Below are 21,601 nucleotides of genomic sequence, written 5' to 3'. Positions count from 1 at the left end.
CTGGACATCTGTCCTACAACTGGGTCCCCACAGTGAATAACACTCTGTTGTATGCTTAAATTTGCTGCTCTGTGAGCTGGGGTTATGGCTCAGTTGCAGAGCACTTGCTTGGCACATGTGAGGTCCTGGGTTCAATCCTTAGCACCACACAAAAATAAATAAAAGAAAGGTATTGTGTCCAACTACAACTAAAAAAATTTTTTAATTGTTCTGCTTGAAAGTGTTCTCAATACACACACACACAAACACAAACACACACAGACACACACACACACATGTGAGTGGGTGGATATGTTAATTAGCTTGATTACAGTAATCATCAATGTGCAAGATACATGTATGTCACATGGTACTTTTATTTTATTTTATTTTTAAGCAGTTGTTATTATACTAATGTATTAAGACAAGTACAAAATAACCTTGTAATCAGGGTACTGTATCAGTCAATAACAAAGGAAAGACCACTACAGTATGAAGAGATATGCAAATGACTCAAGTATACAGCTTTCATAGTTAACAGACAATTTTAAATGGGAAGTTGGTTTCTTTGACAAATGGTAAATTTTCTTGAAATAGGAAAAATAATATACAGTGCTCTAAGCATGAATAATAATTCCTGCCATAAATACAAGTGCCTTGCAGAAACTCCATGCAAATTTCAATTCCATTCTCTTTGTGAGTGTGACACTGTAGCTGACTTACCAGCTCAAACACTAGGTCAAGGGAAGCCTCCTCACTTTTGTCCTGGAAGAGCTCAGTACTCAATTTATCACTGATGTCCAAATGTCCAAATCTGTTGTCTTGAAAAATCCCTGGAATATAATCAATCCATTACAATGTATATGCAGTCGGGGCTAGTAGGAATATCACTTGAAACTGAATGTGAATATTTTCTCTGATAAGTAGATACTGATCCATAATGGGGGAGGGGGCAAGGGAGGAATGGATGAACTTTGGATAGGGCAAAGGGGAGGGATGGAAAGGGAGGGCCATGGGGGTAGGAAAGATGGTGGAATGAGATGGACATCATTACCCTAGATACATATAGGAAGACACGAATGATGTGACTCTACTTTGTGTACAACCAGAGAAATAAAAAGTTGTGCTCCATTTGTGTACTATGAATCAAAATGAATTCTGTTGTCATGTATGACTAATTAGAACAAATAAATAAATTTTTAAAAAAGTTCAGTCTGGAAGTGCCCTGCGGTCGAATGGACCACTATCTCACCCGTGGTTTCTGGTGGAAAGCTGTGATTTGGATTGGAACCGTTTTTTTCTGGAACATCAGTGGAAAGATGGGCTTCTGGTAGTTGGTCCCCCACAGGAATCAGGACAGATACATCATTTTCTTCTGTTGGACATGATGGATTAATTTCCAGAGGTTTCATTTCCATAGGTTCATGGAAACTAAACTGCTCTCATCACCACTCTCATCTCTAGATCTAAAATCCCCATGAACTGATCCAGATTCTAGCAAAGTGTTTAACATTGGTCTCAAGACCTCTTTGAGTTCCCAGTCTCTTCTGATCCTGCTTTTTCTTAGAACAGTCTTCAATGGAGTGATCTTCTCAGAGTCTCATTTGGCATGAAAGGTCATCAGAGCAAGAGGCAGGCTGCACTGCACTGTCTGGCTCAGGTTCGGTGGTTTCCATTCCCATAATGTGGATCAGCTCCAATTCCTCCTCAGGGTCTAAAAACCCTACCAGAAAAGGAAGAAAGATGATCATTTACAAAATGACAATTGAATCCCATTCACTCATTAAAATATTTTGTGTTGGTTTGTGACTAAGTCACTGAAATCACTCCTCCTGTGCTGTATTTATTCTCTACCAGTCCATTTTAACTTTTAAGAAATGAAGGCTCCAAAACAGCACAAGCTATTCAAAATCAAAGCACAGGTAAAGGCAGGTGAGAAAGAATGACTTTGAGCAGGACTTGGCAATTATTTGTGGACTTAACACTTTGTAATTCTGCTGGGTTATGAATTTTTATCATAAGGCCAAGGTGGGGTAGGATAGGAGACAGACATAACTGTGTCTAGATGAAGATAGCAAAGAAACACATCTCAGTTTGTGGTTCTCTTTACAGTTGTTTATGTATCATCGGCTTCATGAGTTGAGAAAAACTTGGAATCTTTGTGAGGGGGAAAAGTTCATCAAATGAAAGATAAACTTCAAAATTAAGTTGTGAATTTGGGGTATGAGTATATACAAAGAAAACAAGAGACTCTCAATTCAAGTGTTACATGGGATAAAGTCAGAAGCCTGTTAAACATTTCTATATTCATAAAGTTCCAATATACTCCAAGAATGTGAAAGGCCTAGTATGGCAATTGCCAGAAAAACATTACCACTACCGAGAAAGAATACCAGGTTTTCAGCTTCAGCAGTAACCACACTGCATACTGTGTTAAAAACCAAACAGGACCCCCATTATAGGTAAAGGCCTCATTTTTGTCTCCAGAAAAGTTACATATGTGCACTTTAAAAAGCCAGTAAAGGCATATTATAGAAAGGCAGCATGAAATACACACAAAATTTCAGATACTAAATGAACTCCCCAAAGAAATTAAAATGTTCTTGCAAGAATCAGAATCCTTGAACAAAAGTGAAATTTGAGAGTATTGGCTGAGATCATGCCAAGCAAGAAAGATAATGAGCAATTGATTCTCTTCTCTTTTCCACCAAACTGAAAGGACATGTGATGCAAAAGCCTAGGCCTTAATCAAATATGCATGGAGGGTGTCCAGTACAGTGCCCAGCACAATGCACACAGTGGGTGTTCCATACATATTTCTTAGCTGATTTCATGAAGAAAAAGGCATGCATTAAAGGCTAAGTTTTTGGTTGCTTGTAGGTCAAAAACAAAAACTGAGTTTTGAGAAAAACATTACAGTCCTCATTGGAGAGATTCATAATTGATCTATAGAAAGTGAATAATCAAACTTAGAAACACAAATCACAGAGCATGGCTCATGACAAAGTGTTTGCCCAGGTACAAAAGGAAGCAGTGGAAAAAGGAGCTTTCAGAGCGAGCGGTCATCCTCAGGGAAAGCTAGGAGGCAGCCAAGCAAGGCCTGTGGTTCATCCTCTGGTGCTCCTGCCTGGAGGCACAACTGGCACAGCCCGCGGTGTTCCCTCCGCACCACCTGAAGCCCACGCATGCTCACTGACCACTCACCTGGCCCCCACCCCGCGCCGGCGGACAGGTGGGTGCGGGTTCCCTCAGGCGCTCAACCGCCGCCCCTCCCCAGCTCCAGGGCGCCCCAGGCGGCACCCAGTCCCCATCAGCGGGCACCACAGGGACAGAGGTAAGAGAGACTCGGGTTGCTGCGCGCCATCCCCGCCCGCCGCGGGTCCCAGAGGCTCCTCCCGGAGGACACCTGCCCGCCGGCCGCCCTGGCGCGCGGGGCAGGCAGCGTCCTAGCGGGAAAGAGGCGCCCGAAGTTCTGGTTCAGCTGCCGCGGGCCGCGGGTCTCAGGCCGCGGAAATGGCCGCCTCGGCCGGTCCGGCTCTGCACACCTGCCGGCGACAGGCGGAGCGTGAGGCCGGGCCAGTGGATGCCGCGCCCGGGCAGCGCAGGTAGCGACCAGAGCGGGACCTGAGCGGCACTGCCATCCCGCAGCCTCCAGCCGTCCAGGCTTCCGTTAGCGGAAGCGGGCGCTGGGAGGGAGCGCGGCGGACAGTGCGCCCCCTGCTGGCTGGTCGGCCACTCGGCCGCCAAGCCGCCAAGGAAAGCCCAGGACTCTGCAGCTATTTCAAATCAAAGGCTGAATGTTCTCTCTGATAAGTGGATGCTGATCCATAATTGGAGAAGGGGGGATGGAGGAACTTTGATGGGGCAAAGGGAGGGAGGAGTGGGAAGGGGGAAATGGAGGCTGGAAAGATGGTGGGATGAGATGGACATCATTACCCTAGGTCCATGTATGAATGCACAAATGGTGCATCGTGTACAACCAGAAAAATGAAAAGTTGTGCTGCAATTGTGTACGATAAATCACAATGCATTCTGCTGTCATATACACCTAATTAAAATTAATTACTTAATTTAAAAATAAATCAGCAAACTACAAAAAAAAAAAAAGAATTTTAAAGCCCTCTAGAAGCACATGGAGATACAAGGAAGCCAAATGATCATAAAATATTGAGAAAGAACAGTGGGGACTTGACAGGACTCCACAATGGGCAGGAGGAGTGGCGAGATGGAGATGCTGCCTTTGAATTGTACAGTGCGTTTATTATGTTTTAACCCATTGGACAATTGTCCCATGGGACAATCCACGTATTTCATTGAAGCAGCCCCAGAACACTCTCCCAGGGAATCCATCACCACTCCATAGCTGCTCCCCCTGCTGCCAGGATGAGGCTCCGTGTCTCCTTTATCCAGACGCAGAGGCTGCAGGTGCTGCTGGCGCCAGGGTGTGTGACTGGGGTGGGGGGCTGCCCACTATGTCCCTGATGGAGATGCCACTAGAGAGGTTCAATCTCTTACTCTGCAGGGACTGACAACCACTCAGCCTGTCCAACCCCAACTCATCAGGGCCCTGGTCAGTGAATCACTAGGTGTGGAAGGACTGGGAAAACCTGGCCTTCAGAGTCTCCCAGGCTCCTCATGCAGGCAGGACCACCCACTGCACCCAGATTTGCAGCCCTGTGGGCAAGCAGTCCTGGCCTCAAGCAGGGACAGTATGGCTTCAAGGACGAGTGGGACACATCCCAGTCCTGGAATCCCTCAGCTGCTGTGAAGCCTCCTAGGACTTGGGACACGTTTCTCAATCTGAGGATTGAAGGACGTGGTGTGTCAAGATATATATCACTTTTTGCACATGTGCCACATTCAACCAAGCCCAATACCTATTCATTTCAATGCAGTACTCATGTGGAAGATCAGGATTGTGGTTACTTATCTTCCTTTTTTCCCCTTTTGTGACTGAGAATCAAATAATATAAATAGAGTCAGTTTTTTTCTTTGTTTTACTTTTTCTAATTTTTTTCTAATTAGTTACGCATGAGAATGGAATGCATTTTGACACATGACTCATACATGGAGTATAGCCTCTCATTCTTTGGTTTGTATGTGATGTAGAATCATCGTGGTCATGAAATCATAAGCCATAATTTCATTCTTCTTTAAAGCTGAGTAATATTTCATTGTGTGCACATGCCTCATGTTCTTATCCATTCATCTGTTGAAGGGAACCTAGGTTTGTTAAATAGTTTATCTATTGTGAATTGATAAATATTGATAAACTTTGATGTGATTACATTACTGTAGTCTGCTGATATTAAGTGCTTTGAGTATAAACCTAAGAGTGGGATAGCTGGGTCAAATGGTGGTTTCATTCCCAGTTTTCTGAGGAATCTCAATACCACTTTCTGTAATGTTTGCACCAATCTGCAAGGCCACGGGCAATGTATGACTGTACCTTTTCTCCCACAGCCTCATCAACATTTAATACTGCTTGTATTCTTGATAATTGTCATTCTGAATGGAGTGAGATAAAATATTAGAGTAGTTTTGACTTGCATTTTTATAACCACTAGAGGTGTTAAACATTTTTTCATATATTTGTTGGTTGATTGTATATCTTCTTAGTTAAGTGTCTGTTCTGTTCCTTAGCCCATTTATTAATTGGGTTATTTGTTTTTTTGGTGTTGAGTTTTTTGAGTTCTTTATATATTCTGGAAATTCTCTATCTGAGGTGCATGTGGTAAAGATTTCATCCCATTCTGTAGGCTCTATCTTCACATTATGGATTGTTTTCTTTACTGAGGAGACAGTTTAGTTTGAATATATCCCATTTATTGATTCTGGATTTTACTTCTTGTGCATTAGGAGTCTTGTTAAGGATGAGTCAGTTCCTCGGCCAACATGGGACTACTTTTTCTTCTACTAGACCCAGGGTCTCTGTTCTAGTGCCTAAGTCTTCGATGTACTTTGAGTTGAATTTCCACCAGGGTGAGAGATAGGGGTTTCATTTTATTTTTCTACATATGGATTTCCAGTTTTCTCAGCATCATTTGTTGAAGAAACTATCTTTTCTCCAATGAATGTCACGTGTATGAAAGAAGATTCCTTCCTACACAGGATCTAGCCAATGCAAATGCAGACAAATTGGCAGAAGAATTTAAGAGGTTTGGAGTTACACCAAGGGTAAGAGTATGTGAAGCCACTCTAGACACTCCTCTTGTGGAGAAAGAAGGCAACCATGTGCTCAATTGGCCTTTTACTGATGTTGCACCACCCTCCAACAGGTTTTTTTGGCTCTTAAGTCTTTGGAAAATTACCTTTCATGCAGCACCTGGTTGTTTCATTGCTGTCTGTGGCCCTGAAGGCCTTGGGAGGCTCCAGTGTGGGTTGCTCTAGCATTAGTTGAAGGGGCGCTGTGGCATGAAGATGCACCACAGTCCCTAAGACAAAAACAGTGTGGGGCTTTGAACAGCAAACAACTCTTGTATTTAGAGAAGCATCATCCAAAAATGCAGCTGTGCTTCAAAGGTTCCAGGGGGCACAGGAACAACTCCTGCGTTCCGTAAGTCGTGGTGCCTGATGCTGCTGCCTTGGAAATGGGACGTGTGATGGGACCTAATTGGGTGTAGATATTAGCTAGTGTGTTGGTGTGCTGGATGGGTCTGATGGAACTTCCATGGGAATACTGGAAAGGAGTTTCACCAGGCCACAAGGTAGACAGAATTACATCATCAATGATCTGGTGATGATCAACCTACGTAGACACTGAGCAAAAACTACTTTCTGTTTGGTAATTAAAATGTGTTATGCTTTGGGTGTGAGTTGTCCCCCAAAGCTCACGGGTGACAATGCAGAAATGCTCACAGTGAAGTGATTAGATTGTGAGTGCTCTGGCCTAACAGTTGACCTAACAAATCCTGAGTTTTTTAAATACTTTTATTTATTAATTTTTTAAATTGTTGATAGATATTTATTTTTATTATATGTGGTGTTGAGATTCGAACCCAGTGCCTCACACATGCCAGGCAAGTGCACAACCACTGAGCCATAACCCCAGATCTCCAAATCTTGATGATTTTGAGTGGATGATTTGAGAGGACTAGGTATTTGGTGGTAACTGCCAGCAGGTGATGTGAGTCAGCAGGAAGGAGGTCGTGGGCGCCCGCCCTTGTGGGTTACATTTTCTCCCTGGGAGCTTGCTCTGTCTCTCTGCATTCCTGCTGCCATGGGACAGGGTAGTTTTCCTCTGTCATGGGCTTTCACCATGATATTCTGCCTCTGCTCTGGCCCAAAGCAATGGTGCCAACTGATCATGGACTGAAACCTCTGATATTGTGAAAATATCTTTTCTCCTTCTACAATGGATGTTCTTGTTAGGGATTTGGGTCACAGTAACAAATAAATAAATAAATAAATAAATAAATAGAAAAGGGACCACAATAAAAAAATTTATATCATTTTCTACAGAAAAAAACAATATCCTTTTATTTTTAAAATTCTATCAAAATAGGTTTCCATATGACACTGCATTTTTAAAAAAATTAATGTTAACCAGCCTGTGGGTTAGCAGACTATACAGACTTCATCAGAGCATTCATAGATGCTTAGAATATTTACAAGTGTTGTTCACTAGGTGGTAAAGTTCTGTTGCTATTTTTCCAGTACATATTCCTCAGTAAAAGAAAGGGCATATGTTGGAATTCTTGTTTAAAAATTCTTAACAAATGGAAAAAAGCAAAATTTTCTGAAAAAAGATCTTTCTTGAAATAGTTCTCTTAAACAATCAGGAATATAGAAATGCAAAATAAATGTAAAGAAGAATAAGAAGGTTTAAGTTCATATTATTCTTTTAAATTATTTAAAGTAACATTGAGGTAAATTTTTACGTTCATTATAAAAATGTTGTCCCACCTTCTGCAAATGATTTAACTCTGATTGCTGCAATGGAAATTTCACTTATTTAAAAAAATATATGCATGGAAGAATAATATCTTGCTTGCTACCTATGCACAAATTCCAGCTGACCTCAGACTAGTCAGGCAAGATGACCTTTGAGAAACATCAGTCGCAGAGTCTGTTGGAGTCACTACTCAGTCTTGCAAACTGAACAATATTTTGACAAGAGAGCCAGGAACTCACTGAGTCTTCAAGACTGTGCCAAACAGCCTCCAATGATCTTCTCCACGAATGCTTGTGAAATATGCATGTGGAAGAGGTGTGCAGAAATTCTGGAATAACCAATATTGATTGATCAAAATAATTGATCAGAAGAAACACATGATTTGGGGCAATTCACATAGAACTTTATTGGAAAGAATCTCTGCATTTTCCTTAGCAGGCAATTGGCCCTGTTCCTAGTCCCAGTTTCTGCAAGCAGTTTAGGAGCCAACCTGTGGCAGACTGGCTGGAAGTGTCCCTGGCCCAATGGAGCAGGCCATGTTTTCACACGCTGGCCCTTTCCTAGAGGAGCTTCATCATCTTTTTCTCTTTAGCAAGCCTCCTGGGGAAATCACACATGGGTGGGATGCACTGTCTACACGGTCCCCACAGTCTGGGCTGCTGGACAAATTCAGACACAAGAGGTGCAAGGCCTTCTTGGGTGGATCCCTCCCCACCTCGTTGTCACAAGGGCTGAGGCCAGGGCCAGAGCACAATAGGAATCCTGTCCCACTGAGGACGTGACTTCAGCTGGCAAGGCCAGACTGAAGCCTATGTGGAGCCCATTTGACCTGAATAATGGAGCTTGCTATATTCAGGGTTGGTGCCCTCTCCTGCAGCAGACCTCACAGGGGCTCCTGTCCCTGAGGCTATTGGAACTGTTGGAGGGGAAGTAGTTCTGCTGTAATCCTCTGAGTTAGAAGATAGAGAAGTTGGAGTCACAAGAACCAAATTATTGCTGTTAGGAGAACAAGTCTTTGACTTCATTGTTTTTAGGTTTTGGTTTTCTGGTTTGAATTCCCTGTTTTTTTGTAGGAAGAGGTTGAGGCACTGCATGGAGTTTCTGATAGAGTCCACAGGCATTGCACGCAGGTTTGCCTTCAGCGTTTCTGCAGCATAAGGTCATGATGGTGGTGTGCCAGTTGTCATGGGATAGTCCTAGCCACCAAGATGAAGGCACGTGCTTCTGCTGCTTGATGAGGGGCAGACTGAGGTCATTCATCTTAGTGTAGAGGCTGCAGGCTTTGCACAGGTAGGGGCCAGTTCCCTCCTACCACCAAGTAGTGTCTAGATGGAGCCACAGTTTATGCATTTGGTGCGCTCTCTGGCAGGTCCTCCAGTAGGTTTGCAGTGGGGCCCAGAGGCACTGCAAGCAAGGCTCAGGCTTGGCTGTTCAGACTGTGCAGCAGTAGAGTCTCCAAGGGTCCAGCTGTCCAGGCAGACATCAGTGGCAAACCTATGTAGGGACTCAAACTGAGTCCTTTTGAAAACTGCAATACAATTTAGTAGTTTGACTGACTGACAGCCTCGTTTCTTGAATAGCCTTGGCTCAGGCAAGTACAGCAGCTGAACTTGGCCAATGCAGAGTAGTACTATTGTTGTAAGCAAGGAAAGGATTTTGTGCCTCACTTTTTAGTTCGTAAATACTGCCACATGGCACTGCACACATTAGTGCCATGGACATTTTGTGATTGTGAGGGCTTTCAGAGAATCCAGTCATTCCAGTTGTTGATTTTTGTATTTCTGCTTGCTCAGATAAATTCTATGGAATTGAATTTCTCTAAAGTTATTTTTTCCTTTGAATATCAAGTTAGAGCTTATTCATCTTAAGGATGAGGGTGTTATTAATGTTTATATTCTATTTTCATCATTAAAACATACAACTAGAGGTTCAGGGACTGCTGACCAGGGTTGGCTGTGCTTAAACTCTGAATTCATCTGTGGGCTGGGTACCCACGCTCTGGGTAGGTTCCTGGTTTGGGAAAATTTCCCCACTCAGTCCCATGCCCCTCTAGTAGTTAGGATCCAGCTCTCCAATAATGTCCCTGATGACCTTTGCAGCAGGGCAGGGACATACCCTCTTGCCAAGGAAGTGTGCAGACTTTGCAATCTCCTGGAGGGTTGGACAGCTGCGGTGGCATCTCTTAGTCTGAGAAGTCAGAGTACAAGAGCCTGGCCACAGTGATCTTTTCTGCCCAGTGGTGGACCTGGTCACCCAGGTAAGGAGCTGGACTCCTCCTCTGCAGACTTTAGAGTCACTCTCATGGCTTCGGTGCCCAAGGATCCTGGAGGGCAGAAGCCAGAACTTGCCTCCCAAGGAAGCTGTGGACCCCTCCAGGCCTACAGGCCTGAACACTACCACTCAGCCAGGCAGTGGCCTTTGTGGCTCCCAAAGCCTAGGGGCCCTCTCACCTCCACAGGCACAGATGAGCACTTGCTGCTGAGAACTGCAGGTAGGAAAGGATCTAACCAGCCCTGGAGATGAGCCTGTGCATGGAAGGAAGAGGCATCAGGATTGGAAACTGGTGCTTGGTGGGGAAGGGACACCCACTGGGTAGCACCTGAATTCTGTTCCTGTCCCCAACCCCATACCTCTCCATGCCCCATGCACCTGGCATAATGGCCACAGCAAGCAGCTTATAGAACATCTCCTGGACAAAATGCAGGGCTCTCAAAGGGCATGGTGAGCTATTTCTACATTTCCCCTTGTTCATTCTGGGGTCCTGAGCAGACAGAAAGCTCCTTTTATTTTGAAAACCCAACTCCAGTGCCTAAATTCATGGCAACTTTGGCAAAAGCCACAAGCCGGATGTAGAAGATGGAACATGACCCTGTTGGAGAGCCCCATCCCATGTATGCTAGTCACCTGCATGACCAGGTGACACCCTCTTACCCAAACACTGTCCTCACTGGCCAAGTAATCTGCCCTCCAGGGGGGTGCAAACTGAACTCACCTGGACTAGGAGGTAGATGTCTCAGGGTCAAGAGGCTGGTGACCCCATCTAGTGCCCAAAGCCTGATCAGATATGGAGGGACAAGGAAGAGAACCAGAATCGCAACTCCCCTGTCATGAACTGCCTGGCTATTGGTGGCAGGGCAGAGAGGGGTGGCCTAGTGAGAACCTGCACATGGAGGAGGCTGGTCCCTCCAAAGACATCTCCCAGACCTGCACCCCCATGCCCTACCATAGGAGGCTGAAGTGGTGGAGGGCAGGCTACCCTGAAAGCCTGAAAGATCTACAAGGGATTGTATTGTGAGCTGCAGTCCGTCTCTTTGCTGGTCTTGTCTGGACTTAGAGGGCTGCAGGTTGTTTCCTAGCAAACCTCCAACCCCACTATCTTCATCTGTCCGAGAGATTCAATAATGGCAATTACGCCTTTGAGCTGTGTATCTCCAAGGATGCAGGCTCCTGTCACAGTGAAAGGAAGGGTGGGTCCACTTAGCTGGCAGGATCCCAGTGGGCACTTGGTACATAGGATTGCTGTAGTGGGGATGGTACGAATGTGTTTGGGAAATCATGGGCTGGTGTGGCTAGAAGGGGCAGTGGGCTCCTCGAATCTAGCTGATACATTGTCAGTCCTGCTGGGTTGGGGGATAGTGGCCTGTTTGGGGGGACCACTGGCCCTGGTCTGAGGATCAAAGCACCTCTACCCTCCTATGCTAGTCATTTTTTGGCACTGTCAGGAAGTTCCATGTGTGATGGTTCATGAATTGGATTGTATGTCCCTTGGTTTCAGGCTTTGGGTCACCTAAGGAGCCCAGTATCCCTTAAATAGGGGAAGTACCTGGGGTCAACCTTTATTTATCTGGGCATGGAGATGCTCTGCTGTTCTAACTTTTCAGATTTCAGGGAGAGGCAGCCATGGTTTCATAGCATTCTTTCTCCCACACACCCAGGACCTCCCCCACGGTTTCAGTTACCATTTCCTTGTGTCTGAAGACAAGTCACTATCAGGCTCTCTGTCTTCTCATATGGGCTGACCCCCTGGTACCAGAATCACCTTCCTCTCACACATTCCATTGCCTTGAAGGGAAGGGATTCATCTGTCACATTTGGATAGAAACCTGCCTGTGAACCTGGAGTTCTGGAGCCACAGAGGAGGAAAGAGATTGACCAGTGCTGTAGTAGGTGATTTGAACCACTGAGTAGTGCTACAAAGGCTGTGGAGAGGGAAGGTCAATGGCTTGTCTGAACACTGTCCTGGGGCACTTGATGGGAGGGTTCAAGGTGAAAGGCAGGGCTCCTGGGTAGCAACTGGTTCTCCTCCACGGGCTGGTGCTATGCTGGCAACTGGAGGGATAGACAGAGCACAAAGGATGATAAGTGACCTAACCGCAGAGGTAGGATCTTGAGAGTCACAAGGGCCTCCTGGCTCATTGGCCACTCGCTTGTCTTAAACAGAGATGGAAAGCTACATTATCTTCCAGGTCCCAATCTATACATGTTCCCATATCCACCCCCCAGTAATGATGACCAGAAGTGACCTAGTGAGCCCAGGACACACAGTGCTTAGCCCAGATTCTCAGGCAGCACTGGACCATGCTGCTCGATGGGAGATTACATTCCATACCGTGGTGAAGATGAGGCTTTCCTCTAAAATATGTGGTTCAAATTTAAGAAATAAGGGAAAGGGACTTAAAAATTATTAGTCAATCCAGGTGTGGTGGTGCATTCCTATAATCCCAGTAATTCAGGGGCTGAGGCAAGAAGTTGTTGAGTTCTAGGCTAGTATCCCAAAAGTAGTGAGACCCTGTCTTAGAATAAAAAGTAAAAGAGTTTTGTAAAGCCCAATGGAAGAGCACCTTTGGCTCAATCTTCTGCACACACAAAACATGTTGTTATTCCAAATTTGCATAATGTCTAGCTCCACACATTACCATGAACATATGTCACATCTTTCTTTGACATCCAATCAGAAAGCAAGATAGATGCATAAAAAGAGTCAGAAAAACTAGAAACAATAAAATTTACGTACATTTGTGGGGCAAGAGCAAGGCCATGGAGGCAAACACGTGAGTTTTTAGGAAGCCCCTTTAGCTAGCAATGAATATCTTAGCCAGGTTGAAGGTCAGGAAAATTGCCCAGCTCAGATCAAGCAGGTTACCACCAAACCAGAGTGTGGGTTTCGGGATGGTGTCAGGTCAGGCATACATGCAGATCTCCTCTATGCTCCACAGTGAGTGTTTTAGATGCACAGTGTTTAACCCTGGGCTTCAGTGTGGACCCCAGGACTTGAATGAGCACTTCAAAACCAGCTTTCCCTCCAGGCCCAGCAGTGCAGGTTTCAAGACCACTTCATGCCTGAGAGGGAAGCTGGCAAATGGGAAGTCTGGATATGATGTCCCATATCCAGCCCACCTGTGACAAAGTCCAAGCCTGTCCTGGAGACTCTAAACCCCTGCACTGCACTATAGGAAAGCCTAGCCAGCTGTTGAGTGATGTGCACAAGGGCATCTGGGTTGACATCATATCCACAAGACCAAGCAGCCCATTGCTGCTATTCAGGGTTGAAGGGTTGGTGAGTTCAAGCCCACAGCCTGGGCTGAGCTTCCTGGGTGGGTTACACTAATTGAATGTGTTATGTCACTTTGTTTGGATTGTATTTATACACACAAACTCAACATAGACAATGCAGTGAATGATTACTCCACTTAGGAGGAGTTCACTTAAGAGACTATAACATATATACAGTGAGAACTACTTTCGTTATACGCTCTTAACATCCCATAATTGTGTTAACAAGTTCTTTCTGAATTCTTTCTAAGTTTTAGGTTCCCAAGGTCCACAGGCATGATTTGTGATCTTTTGGAAGTTTTCAGATATTTGTATGTCTGTTTATATTCCTTTCTCCCTTGTAGCATTTTCTTTTCTTGTATTGTCTAGTATTTTTCCTTAAAGTGATCTCTTTTAGTTACATTCAATTTACTGCTCTCCCAGAGCATTCTTTATAACTGCAGCTTAAGTTTTTAGGTTACACCTCAAACTTTACATAGTTTCTATCCTTCCTGATGGAAATCACCCCATTAGTTAGGAAAACCACAGTATTTCTATATCCTTTATTACCTTATTGTCCTCTGATGAATCCTAACATAACCACACTTTTATATATGACAATTAGTTACTTCCTCCAAACTAAGACAAAAAAGATCTTTATTGTCTCCAGTCTCTGTCCCTGTCACCAAGGGAATTATGATAGAGTGCTTAAACACTGCAATTCTTTCAGACTTTTGTTTCCTAGAAGCATTACCCTCCCATTAGTCTGAAATTACTTGAAAGTAATGGCCATATTTATTTTGCTCATCACCAATTTATAAGTAGTACCATGCAGAGAATATACTCAATCAATACTTATGAATGAGTAATTACTCTTGACCTTCACATTGCATATGGAGTTAGTGTTGTAACTACTACTCTAGTTGTATCCTCACATTTTATCATAGTCATCCTCTTCCAGAAATGATATATTCAAGAAAGACTTTTGGTAATTGTTAATACAAAACATAAAATAGAATTTGAACAGATAAATTTCTTTTCCCTCACACTTTGAAATGGAAGAGAAAGACATTACCATAAAAATAAACATAACTTTGACAGATTTTATTATAGCAATCTAAAAATATGATTTCCTTATATATTTAGGTCAAAATCATAGGGAAGCACCCAAATATATAGTACTAAATAAACTAAAATGAAATTTACAATCCACAATTAATTCCTAAGTATTGATTTGACAGATGAACTGATGAAATCTTATTATTAATCTGTTTTTTATTCAGTTTAGTAGTATTATCTTAAGTTTATGGAGCAGTTATTCTTGTTGTCAGACTGGAATTAAAGAGATGAAGCTAATAAGATGTAAGATCTATGAATTAGTTTATAAAACACACCCATATTTTATTAAAAGTGAAGAATGTTAACTTTTCTCATTTGCAAGTTCTGCTTTAGTTCCCCAGAAATAAAAAAAAAAAATCATAAAGGGAATAAATGACTCATGGCCAAAACATCTAATAAAAATTGTGATCATTCTTTCAAGAATTCTTTTTCCTGACACATGAATTTTTCATGTGGTAGTACTCTTTTTGTGCACTTTACAGTGGAATGGAATTGGAGCATGAGTATCTTTTCTTCTATTCCGCAGTGACCAGTAGTCTCTTCAGAAGACAATGAATGATATCGAGGGTCTCACTGGGACAATAAAACTACCGTTCCTCCTTTGGTTGAAGCTAATGCAAAAAATAAACAGTGTGGACCAGTTCTCACGCCAGTGTGTCTGATTTTCTTTTCCCCTTCCTCCACTTGGGTGGTCTGTATATGGGACACCTCTCCTCCTTGAATGCTCTGTTTCTTTGGGGAAGTTTGAGTTTCCTGATGGGCCAGTCCTGGTGGTGACTTCAGTCCTATGGCCAAAGACTTGGGGCCTGCAAATGGGAAGGAGTAGAAAATTCAGAGTAAGAAAGACACTTCCAGGGAATAGAACATTGGTTCATAGTATTCTCTATTGGGTGCTTCCATCTTGCCCTCTGTCGGAGCCAGCTGCTCAGATATATCTATTCATAGTTCAAAGCTAGTTGAGGGCAAGTACCAACAAATATTCAGCAAGCCTTAGCCCAATTCACCAATGGTTAGCTGAGTCAAGAACCTCATTCCCTTGGTGCTGCAGTGCTCTGCTTTCAACCTGTGATGGGCTGAGTTCTCTGCTGCTTGGTACTGACCCTGAAGACTGATCCTCCCCACAAGGTCAACTGCTATATTTCATGACAAATACGCCACCTGAGGATCACAAGGCCAGACCCAATGTGACTACTCATGTCCCACATGTTAGAAAGGTCTTCCTTTAATTGAGATTAAATTTAATCTTTTTGAGAAATAGAAAGCTGCTCTACTCCAGCTTCTTCAATATAGAGAACGTGAAGCAAAGCAAAGCATAGTGTACAGAGTCATGGAAACGGGCACCTCAGGGTTCTCATGAGGACACACATCATGGAACAGTTTTATGATCAACGTCATGGTGCTATCAAACTCTTGACAACTTACGTAACTTCATTGCTGCCCTGTTTCTGGCCTGCTCACATTTCCTCCTGTAAAGCCCAATTGTGTTTTTCTATGTAAACACAATCTGCAGTCATTGTTACATCAGTTCCAATCCATTGTTATTTACTCTTTATAGTAATTTTAGATATTTTTTACTCTGTAGGATTTTCAAACTTTAGAAATACTGTTAAGAGAATTCCATGTGGGAATTCTTTCCTAATTGATCTAATCAATCTTGTTGAACTCATCTTGTTGAGCAAACAGCTTTTACAGATTTTTAACACATCATTAATGAGGGAGACAGGTCTATATTATAATAGTTGAAAGATTCATCTATACATGTGAAATATTGAAGTGTGTTTGCAAATGAATGCCAAACTTTTCTTCCTAGTGGGGGAGGGAAGACCACTGAAACTGCCTGGGCAAACTTTATTTCCTGTCTCTCCATGAGAGTTCTTTGGAATGTCTAGGAGGAGTCACAGACTTTTCACATTTTGCCACATGTACTTTATCTTGCCTCTTTCCCTAATTCAACCTTTCTGAACAGTTTGAGAAGTATTTGTGTCTCCTACCCCTGTGCACTTAATGCCTTTACTCTGCTGTGACTTGTCCAGGACAGCACATTCTCTCCCATAACCCTGGAATATTCCTACATTCAGGAAACTAACATTGACACAACACTTTCCTCTAGTCTATAGCCCAATTTCTTAGTTGTCCTGTTGTCATCCTCCATGCTTGATTTAAGTCCAGGCTCCCACAGTTCATACACTTATCACATCTCTTTAGTCTCCTTTATAGTTTCAGAAAATTTTCAAGTTTGCCTACTTCTGAAACTTAGAGACAAAGACTGTGGCATTTCTGTGTATGTGTGTGTGTGAGTGTGTGTGTGTGTGTGTGTGTGTGTGTGTGTGCACGTACACATATGCACTGCTTCATTGGTGATTATGTCTTCAGCAATTATGTGAAAAGCCAACAAATTGCAAATATGTGGCACCAGGCCTACAATATAGAAATAGCTGTCGACGTGTCTGCCCTGCTTACCAAATTGAGTCAGTCTAAGAACTTGGCAGGCAGGAGGTGACTAGAACTTGACAGCCTTCGAAGGAGGGGTCGTATCCATGGGCTCTTCACTGGCAGCCTGGGAGGTTGGTGGTGCTGATGCCCTCTGTGCCAGGGTGGAGGCCGGTGAGTGGTCCTGCACTGGCAGCGTGGTAACGGTGGGGGCATTGGGAAGAGAGGCTCTTTGCTGTCCAGCAGGGTTCCTAGAAGCAGGCTGAGGGGTGGGTGGTGGGACAATGGAATGGGAGAGATTGGGGTTGGGTTGGGAGAACTGAAGGGTTGGGGGGCTGGGGAGGACTTGTCCCTTTGCTGGCTGCCTGTGCTGCCTATGGCCATGGACATTGCTGTCACTGGATGCAGGAGAGGACAAAATGACCGCCATGGAAGGGGGAGTGGTGTCCATGGCCGTGTCCTCAGGCAGCACAGCGGGATTCTGGGAGAGGTGAGCCGATGACATGGCTATTAGGGTGGGAGGGACACTCCTAGTGGAGTGCTGGCCCTGGGTATTGGGGTTTGGGGTGGAAGGGACAGGAGTGGGTCTTGGGAAGGAAAGAGGAGGAGGAGGAAGAGGAGCAGCAGGGCTGGGGAGGACTGGTCCCTTTGCTGGCTGCCTGGGCTGCCTATGGCCATGGACATTGCTGTCACTGGATGCAGGAGAGGACAAAATGACCGCCATGGAAGGGGGAGTGGTGTCCATGGCCATGTCCTCAGGCAGCACAGCGGGATTCTGGGAGAGGTGAGCCGATGACATGGCTATTAGGGTGGGAGGGACACTCCTAGTGGAGTGCTGGCCCTGGGTATTGGGGTTTGAGGTGGAAGGGACAGGAGTGGGTCTTGGGAAGGAATGAGGAGGAGGAGGAAGAGGAGCAGCAGGAGGAGCAGCCAAAGGGGAGGGAACACTAGGAGGAGGAGCAGGAAGGGGAGGAGGAGGAAGAGGAATAGGAACAGGAGGAAGTGGAAATGGAGAAGGCGGAGAGGGAAAAGGAGGAGGAGGAGGAGGAGGAGGAGGAGGAGGAGGAGGAAAAGGAGAAGGGGAATGAGGAGGAAGAGAGGGAGTAGGAGGAGGAGAAGGAGGAGGGGGAGGAGGAGGAGGGGGAGGAGGAGCAGGAGAAAAAAATGAAGGAAGAGGAGAAGGAAATGGAAGAGGAGGAGGAGGAGGACAAGGAGAAGGAGGGGGAGGGGGAGGAAGAGGAAAAGGAGAAGGAGGAGGAGGAGGAGGATCTATGCACATGGGGGTTGGGGATTCCATTCTGGAAGAGGTAGGATTGGAGGGGAAAGGGACCTGGGTAGGAGGTGTGGGAAGGTGAAACACATTAGGGGTAATTCCAACATGGGGACTGGGGCTGAAGGGAGAAGGAGGTTTCCTGGGAAGAGGCAGTGGAATATTAGATGAGGGGGAAGGTGGAGGGATGGGTAGGTTCAGGGGCCCAGCAGGCTCGAATTCCATTGGGATGGGGGAGGGGTCAGTGGGTGGGGGGAGGGGGCCTGCATTCCAGGTAGGGCCTGCAGGTGGGGAGGATGAATGGACAGTGGTGGTGCAGTCCTCCAGAGCCTCTCTTCCGCCCTGGGCGACCTGTGTCTCAGGCTTCACGTGCTTACTTCTGGCACTCTGAACCCTCCTCAGGGTGCCTTTTGAACATAAAAGTGGCCGCTTTGCAGGTGGGGGCAGCCCATCCTGATGCCAGGCAATCAGTGATGGCAGGGCCACTGGCATGAGCAGCTTTCTTTTATGCGGCCTCCTGGAAGCAGCAGTTAGTGAGGGCCAACCCTGGGATAGAGCACAGGTGGGCTTCAGGCCCTGCTCTCCCTGGATGGATGGGGAGGCAGACAGGCAGATCCACTTCTTGGGCGACACGGGGGGCCTCTCGAGAACACTATTTCCCTCTGGGGGCCTAGAACTGGCCTCCAGGGCACTGAGGTCTCCCCGAGTGACCTCCTCCGTCTTCTTCTCCTCCTCATCCTTCTCCTCCTCCTTCTCCTCCTCCTTCAGCTTTTCCTCCTCCTCCTCCTCGTCCTTCTCCTCCTCCTTCAGCTTCTCCTCCTCCTCCTCCTCCTCCTCCTCCTCCTCCTCCTTCTCCTCTTCCTCCTTGTCTTTCTCCTCCTCCAGCTTCTCTTCTTTCTCCTCCTTCAGCTTCTCCTCCTCCTCCTCCTCCTCCTTCTCCTCCTCCTCCTCCTCCTCCTCCTCCTCCTCCTCCTCCTCCTCCTCCTCCTTCTCCTCCTCCTGCTCCTCCTCCTGATGGATCTTGGTGTTTTCTGGATGTTCCTGGGCCCTGAGCTCAGCTTCCTTAGCCGCACCAAGAGGGCAGCGAGCAGCTGTCATGGGCCCCTCAGCTTGGTGGAGGAGCTGAGGAACTGGAGGCAGGAGGAGTGGCCAGCGCCCAGGAGGGGGGACCCTTACTGCTGTCCAGGGGCCGAACATCCGGGAGTTGTTCCTCGATAGCACCGGCTTTTTGGGGAACGGCCCCCAGGACGCGGGCAGCAGGATCCCCCGACAGAGGAGCGGGCCTCTGTCCCTGCCAACAGCAGGAGGCCCCCGAGGTGGAGGTCGGGGATCCTGGAGGAAGCGCCTGCTGGCAGGGCTGGGGGGAGCGGCAGGTGCAGCCGGGTGGGCCCTGTGAGGAGAGGGAGCCTCCCGGGCGAGGCGCAGGGGAGTTTGGTGGGCCACCAGGGCCCTGCGGCGCAGCCTGCGACCGCACTTGGTGAGAAGACTGCCCATGGAGGGCACGGGGGCTCGTCACCAGGCACAAGTCCACACTAGTCCAACGCTGGTCAGCACAGAGCAGCTTGGCTGAGAAGCCAGCTCCTCCTTGGACCAAAGGCTGAACTGGAGTTTAGCCTTTGTGACGTGTGGATGGAACCTGTGACGCAGAAAGGACTTGGGCCAAGGCGGTTGGTCAAAGGAAGGCTCCAGGGTGAAGAGACCCCCACCCCCACTTGGTCTGAGCTCAGGCTCCTCCTGACTCTGCGCTGCTTCTTCTCCCACACCCACCGCACAGTTATTCTCACCCTCCAGAGGGTCATTCTCAGGCTGCTTTCCTCTGGGTTACTTAGGCAGTCATTCCACCTGGCTCCAAAAATCTCTCCACAGTTCTACTGGACATGACTGTACCCATCCAGAGTCGATTAGTTTTATATGACAGTAGATGGTATTTGGATGCATCATACGTAAATGGAGTATAACTTCTCATTCTTCCAGCTGTACGTGTTGTAGAATTACACTGGTCATGTAATCATATATGCACATAAGCTCATAATGTCTGATTCATTCTACTATCCCTCCTACTCCCATGCCACCTCCCCTCCCTTTGTCTAATCCAAAGCCCTTCTATTCTTCCTTAGGCACCCTCCCCCGTTTTTGTGAATTAGCATCCACAAATCAGAGAAAACATTCAGCCTCTGGTTCTTTGGGATTAGCTTATTTTGCCAATGTCATAACTTTGTTCTTTTTTATGACTGAGTAATAGTCCATTGTGTATATATACCACATTTTCTTTTCCATTTCATCTGCTAAAGGGCACCTAGGTTTCTTCCCTAGTTTAGCTATTGTGAGTTGAGCTGCTATAATCATTAATGTGGCTGTGTCACATTAATTCATTCAGGCATAACTCGAGGAGTGGGATAGGTGTGTTTCATTTTGCAATTGATGGTTTTGTGTTTGCTGTTCTCTCCTGGTCACTCCATATCCAAACATAAAGCAAGTCCAACATCCTTGTGTTTTCTAATTAAGAAACAGTGGAAAAGGCACAATTCTGACTTTGACACTCACATTGGCTGCTTCCACTGTGGACCAGTGTAGGGACATGCTCTTCTAGGTGCCCCATGGTGCATGGTAGTCTGCTGTCCCTGCTGCCTATTGCATCACTGTGACCACACCCAGCTGTGACCTCTGCTGGACCCTGCACTGCAAAGACCCATATTGCTTCCACCTTGGGATCAGGAAATGGAGAAGGCAGGCTAAGGATCAGAGGGCACACACCCCATTCCCTCTGGAAAGGCGGAAAACAAAGGGACAGGTGTCTGTTTGTCACTGCCACAACACGCTCCCCATCTTCTCCTGTCGGGTACAGTGGTCCACATGCTGGACTTACAGTGGCCAACACCCTGTCACACAACCAGGTAGCCAGCTGCTATCATCCTGTGGAACCTTGACAGGGCTTAGATGTGGCAGCTGCCACCACCCTGCATCCTTGCTGGGACACTTGTCCACACCTTTGGGACTATTGGAAGTAAGATTATCTGTGGAAACCATGTCCCACCCCACCACCCAATGCTGCTTCTGTCACCCCCTCCTTCGGTCCCTGCAGGTGTCTTGGTTGCCCAGAAGACTCTGCTTGACCACTGCAACAGTGCAAAATGGGGTCCAGCAGGCAGGCAACTGACTATGTGCACAGACCCACCCTCCTGTCATGGACCACACAATTCCTCCTGCGCTCATTGGGCCATTCTGACACCGCTGTTCCATGTACTGCCCACCCTGTGATCCAGAATAGGTCCCGGTAAAGCCTCTGGCAGATGGATTTTAAATGTTTTATGTTCTTTTTAGTTATACATGCCAGTGGAATGCATTTTGACACATTATAGGTACATGGAGTATAACTC

The 21,601-nt window shown here is 46.0% G+C and overlaps 1 long non-coding RNA gene across 1 annotated transcript; it reads right to left on the bottom strand.

Moving 5' to 3' along the window:
- Positions 1–336: 336 nt before the first annotated feature.
- Positions 337–3,873, bottom strand: LOC144370469 (uncharacterized). Its single transcript, XR_013430448.1, has 2 exons — positions 3,184–3,873; positions 337–1,702 (listed from the first exon to the last, which is right to left on the bottom strand). It is a non-coding gene; the product is annotated as an uncharacterized LOC144370469 (long non-coding RNA).
- Between the last annotated feature and the right edge of the window lie 17,728 nt (positions 3,874–21,601).

The sequence above is a fragment of the Ictidomys tridecemlineatus genome, chromosome 14, assembly GCF_052094955.1.
Source record: "Ictidomys tridecemlineatus isolate mIctTri1 chromosome 14, mIctTri1.hap1, whole genome shotgun sequence".
Classification (NCBI taxonomy): Eukaryota; Metazoa; Chordata; class Mammalia; order Rodentia; family Sciuridae; genus Ictidomys; species Ictidomys tridecemlineatus.
The sequence above is the reverse complement of the archived record's forward strand: the minus strand, read 5'-3'. Positions and strand labels throughout refer to the sequence as shown.